General features: G+C 39.6%; 1 protein-coding gene across 2 annotated transcripts in view; it reads left to right on the top strand.

The window, feature by feature from the left end:
* The first annotated feature begins 1439 nt into the window (after nt 1–1439).
* SGMS1 (sphingomyelin synthase 1) overlaps nt 1440–8116 on the top strand; it is a 186105-nt gene continuing 179428 nt past the window's right edge. For both annotated transcript variants that reach the window (XM_075216390.1, XM_075216386.1), the window contains exon 1: nt 1440–1640. The gene's annotated coding sequence lies outside the window, so the exon portion shown is untranslated. The remainder of the gene's footprint in view (nt 1641–8116) is intronic.

Here is an 8116-nt window from a genome sequence, read left to right as displayed (position 1 = left end):
ACAAACCAGCACAAATTTCATGTCTAACTCGGACAACTCTTGTCTGCCTTGTTCTTGAAATGACCATGTTCCCCACTGGTGTTACTTTTCCCAGTATTACATGACGCTAAAGGCAACTTAAATTTAAATTTCCTTCAGCTGTTTTGCAATGTAAATATATGCAATAACATTTCCCCATTAGATATACTTAAAAAATGTAATTGAGTCACTCAAATCAGCTCAGATACATAGTAATGCACATATTCAACGTGTGCACTTTCCTTGGTATCTGCACCTGTGGTTATAAAAATTTTTTGGGTAAAAAAGCAACAAATGTGCATATACAGCCATCAAACAATGCACATAGTAAAGAATTAATGTAATATAGGGAAAATGTTTGGTTTTAGTCATAATCATAAATCAACTTAATAGTCCTAAGATGTCTTTTTATCGGAAATTCCGACTATGTTTGCCCCACAGAAAATGTTTGTTCCTCATTTTATCAATGTTCCACCTGGTCATACAATTACATTCACTGGCATAAGGTCTGTGTCTGAGAATGGGGGGAGCTATTTCACGTAAGAATAGACTTATGTCCAAACATAAATCGGGCCCATAGTGCTCCACATATAAGTATAATTTACATGGGTATTTTGTTATAGGTTAGATGCATCTTAGCACATTGGGGCAGCACGGAGGTGTAATGGTTAGCACTTCTGCCTTACAGCACTGGGGTCATGAGTTCAATTCCTGACCATGGCCTTATCTGTGAGGAGTTTGTATGTTCTCCCTGTGTTTGTATGGGTTTCCTCTGGGTGCTCTGGTTTCCTCCCACACTCCAAAAACATACTGGTAGGTTAATTGGCTACTAACAAATTGCTATATAAATAAATGATGATTAAATTATTATTTACAATCCTAATTGTCAGATGTTAGGTCTGCATGGCTATACCTTTTTTAGTTGCAATTTTAAATATTCCTCTTCTACATATATTTACTTTAGTCTAGAAAATATTAAAAAATGCAAAATGTACAGTCAATATAGATACCAACAAAATTGCAATGTACAGTTGATCAGAATTTAATATTAGTGGCATTCTCAAGACTTCCCAAAATGAGGGAAATTTGGCAACTATTAGTATACATAATACACATCTTACTATTTTCAAAGCCCCAGTGCCGCCTAGTTTAGTAGCTGAGCTGCATACAACCTGGTACCAGCCAGAGCTAGCGGGCTGCCATCCGTATGAGAGGTAGGAAGAGTCCCCATCACCAGTCAGACATCTGTCTGAGTCTCTCCTCGCTGTACATCGCTCTGGTCCCGTCATCTTGTGTTTATGTTGTCAGTGGGATAGTTGGACGGTGCAGGTGAGGGCGTTGTCCGCTAGATGGCGCCAGACTTTTCTAGGCTGCATGTTGCTGCTCAGCTCCTCTTGCTGTCATAACGGAGTCTCCCAGTCTGATAGTAACGCTGTGAATTGTGGGCAGGAGAGATCTCTGCCGCCCTCTCCCTCTGTCCCTCACTCCGGGAAGCCCTAGGGAGAAGCCCTCCAAGTGACCCGGGGAGAGCCTGCCTCCTCCATCCGTCTACCCGACGGGCATCACCGGACCTACACATCATCTCTGCAGACGGTCTACGGGACCTGTTCCTCCTGGTGCAGGTGAGTACCCATGCACGGTGCCCCGGGTGATAGGAGCAGGCTGGCGCTGCCAGGCAGTGCTGCCCGGGGGCAGGAGAAGCTGGTGGAGGCTGGAGATGCCTCGGCTGGTGGGAGCAGGCTGTGTGATTAGAGGTATCCTTAGGTGATGGGAGCAGGCTGGAGAGACTGGCAGTGCTCCTGGGCGCAGACTGAGGTCACTGGCACTGCCATGGTGTAATATAGTAGTAAGATCCAATCTACTGGTGCCAGGGCATTGCTAACCTCTGACACCCTTGTGGGGGGTTTACAGATTGCATGCACATCTGGTACAGCCTCTCAAGAATGTAAATCATTGATACTGGCCAGCCCCATTACTTATACCAGTGGATCCCAAACTTTCTCACTTTGAGGCACACCTAGGGTCTCCTTAATTTTTTCAAGGCACCCCTAAGCCAAAATAATTACCAAATAGCCCCCCGCCTTGCTTACCACCGGCCCTGGCTGCAGCACCCCTGTGGGATCGCCGTTGCACCCCAGGGAGCCGAGGCACACAGTTTGGGTACCACTGACTTATACTTTAAATATATTTAGGTCTAGGGAATTACCTGTGTAAACTTATCTAGGATGTCTTGCGAAATTGAAATGTTATCTTGGGTTGGAACAATCTGTTTGATCAACACTGCTGTCACTATGGTGGATTAGTTAAAACTATAGATTTCTTAAAAAATACATAGTCATTTTTTTTTTTAAAGGGAAATAACTTATAACAAGTTCCTATACTGCAAAAAATAATTGTGGTTACAGGTGTGTCCAATATTTGTGATGGGAATGTTTTTTTTTTAATTTCAATTGCAAACTTTCTCAATCTGCCAAATTTGGCGGTGTTCTTTATTAGTGTACTTATTTATATACTAATGGCTAAGGAATTCCATTCATTGAAAAGCAAACTGCATTGGTTTTATATGTTTGGGACTATATATTTGACATGTTCATAAATTCACATACAAAAGTAAAAATGCTGAGAGCACTAAATATTAAGGGCTTGTTTACACCAATCCATGGTAATAAATCCATGAAGTGTGCTTTACAAATAGGGCAAATCAGAGTCAATAGTGTCATTCCCACCATTGATTTTCTAGACTGTTAACGGTATGTTTAAAACACAGCGTGCCCTATTTCTCATCTGTTAAGGCATTCTACCAGTACAATAGATTGTAGAAAAATGGGAAACCATTAAAAGCACGTATTAAGTTTCATCCATTTTCCTAGATCATATGTGAGAATGAGTCCATAGGATTTCGTTTAATGTAAAACAAGGTTGTCTTTATGTATGTTGCATGTTGATTATAATCCTGCCTATAAGACATGGACTATTTAGTATTTACAAACTGTTTTTTCACTCCGAACTACTTGTGCTAGTTAGATGCATTTATGCAGCCATCTCTGGGGAGACATAGTACCAGCACGTTGCTGGTGCTTTGGTATATTTGGCAGCTCTCCAGATGAGTGAAGAGATCTGGGTATGTATTACACTGAGGCATGCATTACACAGGGAAAGTGATTTTCAGTGTGTTTATGTGGGGTCAGAGCTGGCATTGAATATACAAAGCTGTGCACAGTGTCCTTTTTGCCTACTTGTGTCACTGAACAGTGGTTAATACCTCATACAATTCTACTCAGAGGATCATTTATATGTTTAAAAATAAATACTGTCAGAAAAAAAACAAGCAAAAAAACCCCCACTTAAACCCTACTGCATAACTTAAAGCCATAGCCTTATTTTATGTTTTCCTATTAACATGGTTAAAGGAATCATAAGCATACTCTTGTACTAATTGGTGAAATAGGGTATGAATGAAATTTTAAAGTAATGCCGATAACCTGTAGCATATATTTTAGTATGTTTAACATTTCTGTTTCATCATTTTAAAAATGTTAGCTTGAACAGAATCCATCTACAGAGGCCATAAAAAGTATACATATTTTATTTTGTACATTGAGTCAAAATTAATTTATATGGGAAACACAAAATACTCTGTAATTACAAATAATAAAAAAATAAAACCTAAATGTTTTGCTTAATTTAAAAATAAAAATGGATAATAATTGATTACATAAATAGTCAATCCCCCACCTCCTTGTAATACTTGATGAACAGAATTTAGCTGCATTTGTGCATAGTTGGTAGGGTACAGCCAACTGAAATCTGCAATTTATGACCATTCTTCTTTACTAAGTCCCTTACAGTGCAGATTTTGATTTTTAACCTGGCTTTCTGCTCGCAGCTCCCTGACCTTCGAGCAGAAAGCCGAGTTAAAACTGCCGTAACAACGGTAAAAAAGCGCGTTATTACTGTAATAAAGGTATTAATGCTCAGGCCGCGTTACTTTTACCAGTAACGCGGCCAATTGAATTATCCCCTATCTGTGAAATAACCAGGCTATTATTGCCCCATGGAGAGTGTTTCCCATCTTCACCATGGAAGACTAACTCTATCAGAGTTCCCATAGGCCTCTAGTGGAGTCCCTAAGAAGTGCCCTTATTGCACTGAGCATGACCTATTCTAGACAAGTGTACAGTTGTCATTTTTATTTCCGTTTCTAACTTGATAGTGCTCCTGGGAATATTACGTTTCTGAAATCTGCTTATATATTTCCCCTGATTGTCAAATTTCAAAAAGCTTTTGCTGTGAATGTTCTTTGATTTTCATGATGAATCTCTTGTTTGGAAATGCCCTAATCAGCCGTGGAACCTCTCACAGACAGTTCCATTTATTTTAAAATTAGTTGAAACTCTGTCATTGTAGACAGGTGGCTTCCAGTCAATTATGTAAACTCTGAAGACAAGTTATTGTGCCAGGGTTTTAAAAAAAAAAAAAAAAAAAACCTTTGAAGGGTTACTATTTGAAATCATAGAGCAGTGATTAGCAACCTGATACCTGATTGCCTATCTGTAATAACATATCAGCATGCATTTTAAACCTGTGTTACAAGCTATAACAATAAAGTCTGTCAATCAAGCAGGAAGGAGCTGGGGGCCACAGGTGAACGTTCGGAGGATCTGGTGTTGCCGATCACTGTCATAGAGTATTTTATGCTGATCACTAGTAAGAATCACCAAGCAAATTACTTTTGGTTTTATGATGTAAGAAAATAAAATGTTAATTATCAAAGGGTGTGAATAATTTTTGTAGCCGCCCTATTACTCTTTTATAGTTATCTTGACGCCATGATCTGCTAATTTAACATGCCACAAATTGAGCTTGAGTTTGTTTATGGAACATGGAAAGGAAAATTAACAGAAAAACCCGTTTTCTTGAGAATTTTTGAATAATTGGGCCCCAATTTCCCTATCTTTAAAAATATTGCCCAGCTGAATGTACTACACTCAACTAAAGGTCTTAAAGGAAGAAACACAATGTCTTTTTGTATTCAACCCATAATGTTTATGATCCATTGTAGTCAGGATTCAGGAGACGGCATAGTACTGAAACAGCCCTGGTAGGTGTGCTTAGGCTTGGTACACACTGAAGAATTTTCTGACTGATGTCTTATCTCTAACGATTGTACCTACGACTCCAGGTCCGATCAGTCTGGTGATTCATCCATACACACTGACACGATTTACCTTCAGATCTGTGCTCTTCATCTGGTCCTCTAGTCCGGAGAATGACAGCACAATACTCATTCATTCACTACTGTCACATTGTCACACTGATTAAATCCGCCTTGTTATAGTTATCCACATGTCCTAATGAATTTCATTATCTTCTGTGACTCTGAAACAAAATATTCTGTCTCAGAACAAGCAAATGAATTATTCCTTCTACAGCACTCTACATTTATTCACCGGGACGTTCATCGCTGTAAACTCTATGGAGATCGTGAGCATGAGTGCATACATACTACATGATTGGTCGGAAAATATTAAACAGTACGACCAACCAAATGAAATGATGAGCGGCACTTTGGGACGACTTTAGAGCATTGTGTCACTATACACACTCACACGATATCTGACCAAGCGGTCGGATGTCGGCTGATTGGAGGTTTTTCGTGCAATCATTGGACCGGTGTGTACCTAGCCTTAATGATGGTGTCCCTTGTAAGGAAGTACATACCTGGATATGTGGAACTCCCTCTAATGAATCTGTGTTTCTCCAGGTTTTGTATTGACAGCCTCCAGCCTCCGTTTTCATTTCTGACTGTTCTGCTTCACCCTGCTGCCTACTTTGTTATTCTATGTTTTTTGTAATCTTTTATGGTCTAGTGTAGGGGATTTTTATCCTTGTTCGAAGTACCTCTTTATTTATAAAAGTTTAGCAGAATTTTCCTTATCTAGAAATGTTACATATAGGATAAAGCTATTCTCATGATTGCGTCCAATATGCCGTAGATCAGTGGTGGGCAACAGGCGGCCCGCCGAGCCTCCACCCGCGGCCCCCAGCTGTTCCTGTCTTCAATCTCTGCTCTGATTAAAGAGAGAATAAGGAAGATCGGGAGCCGCCGACTTCTGCATTGCGGAAGAGGGGAATGAGGCGGAAGGAGTGCAGTTTGCTCCCTGGAAGAAAGAGCAGTTGCCCATCATTGAAATATATCACAATAATAATAGAAAGTAATCTTACATATGCTGTCCAACTCAGTTGAAAAGAAACTGGTTGATCAAAGTGCAATAAACAAAATAACAGATTTATTTTATAGGTAGTAAACATTCATCCACTTACATATTTTATAATACCGTGACCTGTTCTACCTATACAAATAGAACAACTGCTGGTGCCAGGGAAAAGTACTATTTATAAACGGTGAAACACTTGCATTAGTGTGAACAGAAAACACTGTTTCCCTGTAACTTGCTTCACCTACTAAAACACTGTATTCACGTCACAGTGCTCTGAAACGCTCAACTATGAAGCAGGAGAGGTTTCCCATTCGTTGGAATGTTTCTGCAGAAGTTTATTCTTGAGTTTATAGCTTACGCTATGTTTTTCTGTTCTTCCTGTGACCATGATAACTAAGCTATTGGGGTAAACTGTACAGTCCGTAAGGGATATTTACTAAGATTGTTTAGCTAAAACCACAGCCATTTGCTTTTATTTGATAAATTGCTCTAGACAGATGCATGTCTAAAAGTGAGCTTGGGATAAGAACAGCAGAAGAACTGAAGAACTGATCTCTGTGATTTCCAATAGCAGTGCAGTAACATCAGCATTCTGGAAGATGTACTTTCCTCCCAGACTGGTACGGTTCTTAGCTGCGTGCTACTTCCAAAACAACACAGTACAAAGCTTTTAACCTTAATGTTGTGAGGACGTTTGTTTACTACCTTTGTTCTGGTATACTATGTGATTTATAACATCATTCTATATGAGGAGCTTACAACGAAAGTGCAATAACTTGGTTTCCCAGGAAAAATAAAGTAATTGCACTATTTCAACTAGTGCAACATGATATTTTGCTTGTGTATATTGCAGTGCAGTAATCTGGGCTGAATAAAATAAGAAAACATCTGTTAGAGCTCATTTAATTGCAATTAGAAAATAAATAGCAGGAGCAGAATAAATGGGTTGGAAGATATGTGAAATGATCACTTAGCTAGCAGTGCACGGTTTCCATTTTAGCATCTTCCGTAATATAATAGACATTTGTGTTTTATAATCTCTTTATACAGCCATGTGGTCATAGAGAGGGACTGATCATGTACAGATAGACATAGCGCATGATGTGTCCATGGTCTTTCATCCGTTCTCAAGGACCACTTGTGCTTGTAATTGTGCTATTCCCTACAAGGATGAATGATCCCTACTCCAAGTTTGGTTTCACCTCCGCTTGTACTGTGTCCTGCATCAAGCGAATAGAGCTCAGAAGGGCAGCAGGACGCCTTAGTGTGCGCACTTTTGGCTTCTACAGGGGAGGTCTGGGATAAAGCAGGAAGCAAAACCTATGAATATATAAAATGCGTTAAAAGGGAAGATTTAAAACTCTTTGGGGGGAATTCAATTGTCTGCGTTACTGCAAAAGTAACGTGTCCTGCGCACTATTACCGTTATTACGGTACTTTCAACGCCAGCTTTTTGAGGCGCGAGTAGAAGGTCATATTGATTTTACCGTATTGAAGGTAATAGTTATTGTGCCGCTACTCTGGGGGGAATTCAATTTCCCCCTTAAGCTTTAGAAATAACTGAACCAATTACTTCCTGCACTTTGTAGCTTTCAGCGGTTTTATTTTTTTCCCTTCCTGAAACAATCTTTGTCATCGGCAATCTATAGAAACGTAACTGAGACTGTCCTGAGCTGGGTTACTGGCTTTATATGGGATTAGGGTATATGTTTAAGATCAGATTTCAAGGAAGGAATTAAAAAATGCTATCACCAGTTATTTACATTGGGGGATTCTCAAATGTATATGACTATGTACTCCGCTGGTATACATATTTTAAAATAAAAAGTGTCACATTTTGCAGACTGTAATTGAAGCAGACTTGACTGGCCTGCACT

This window comes from Mixophyes fleayi, chromosome 6 (genome assembly GCF_038048845.1).
Source record: "Mixophyes fleayi isolate aMixFle1 chromosome 6, aMixFle1.hap1, whole genome shotgun sequence".
NCBI lineage: Eukaryota > Metazoa > Chordata > Amphibia > Anura > Limnodynastidae > Mixophyes > Mixophyes fleayi.
Note: the sequence above shows the minus strand (reverse complement) of the source record. Positions and strands in the feature narration are given on the sequence as shown.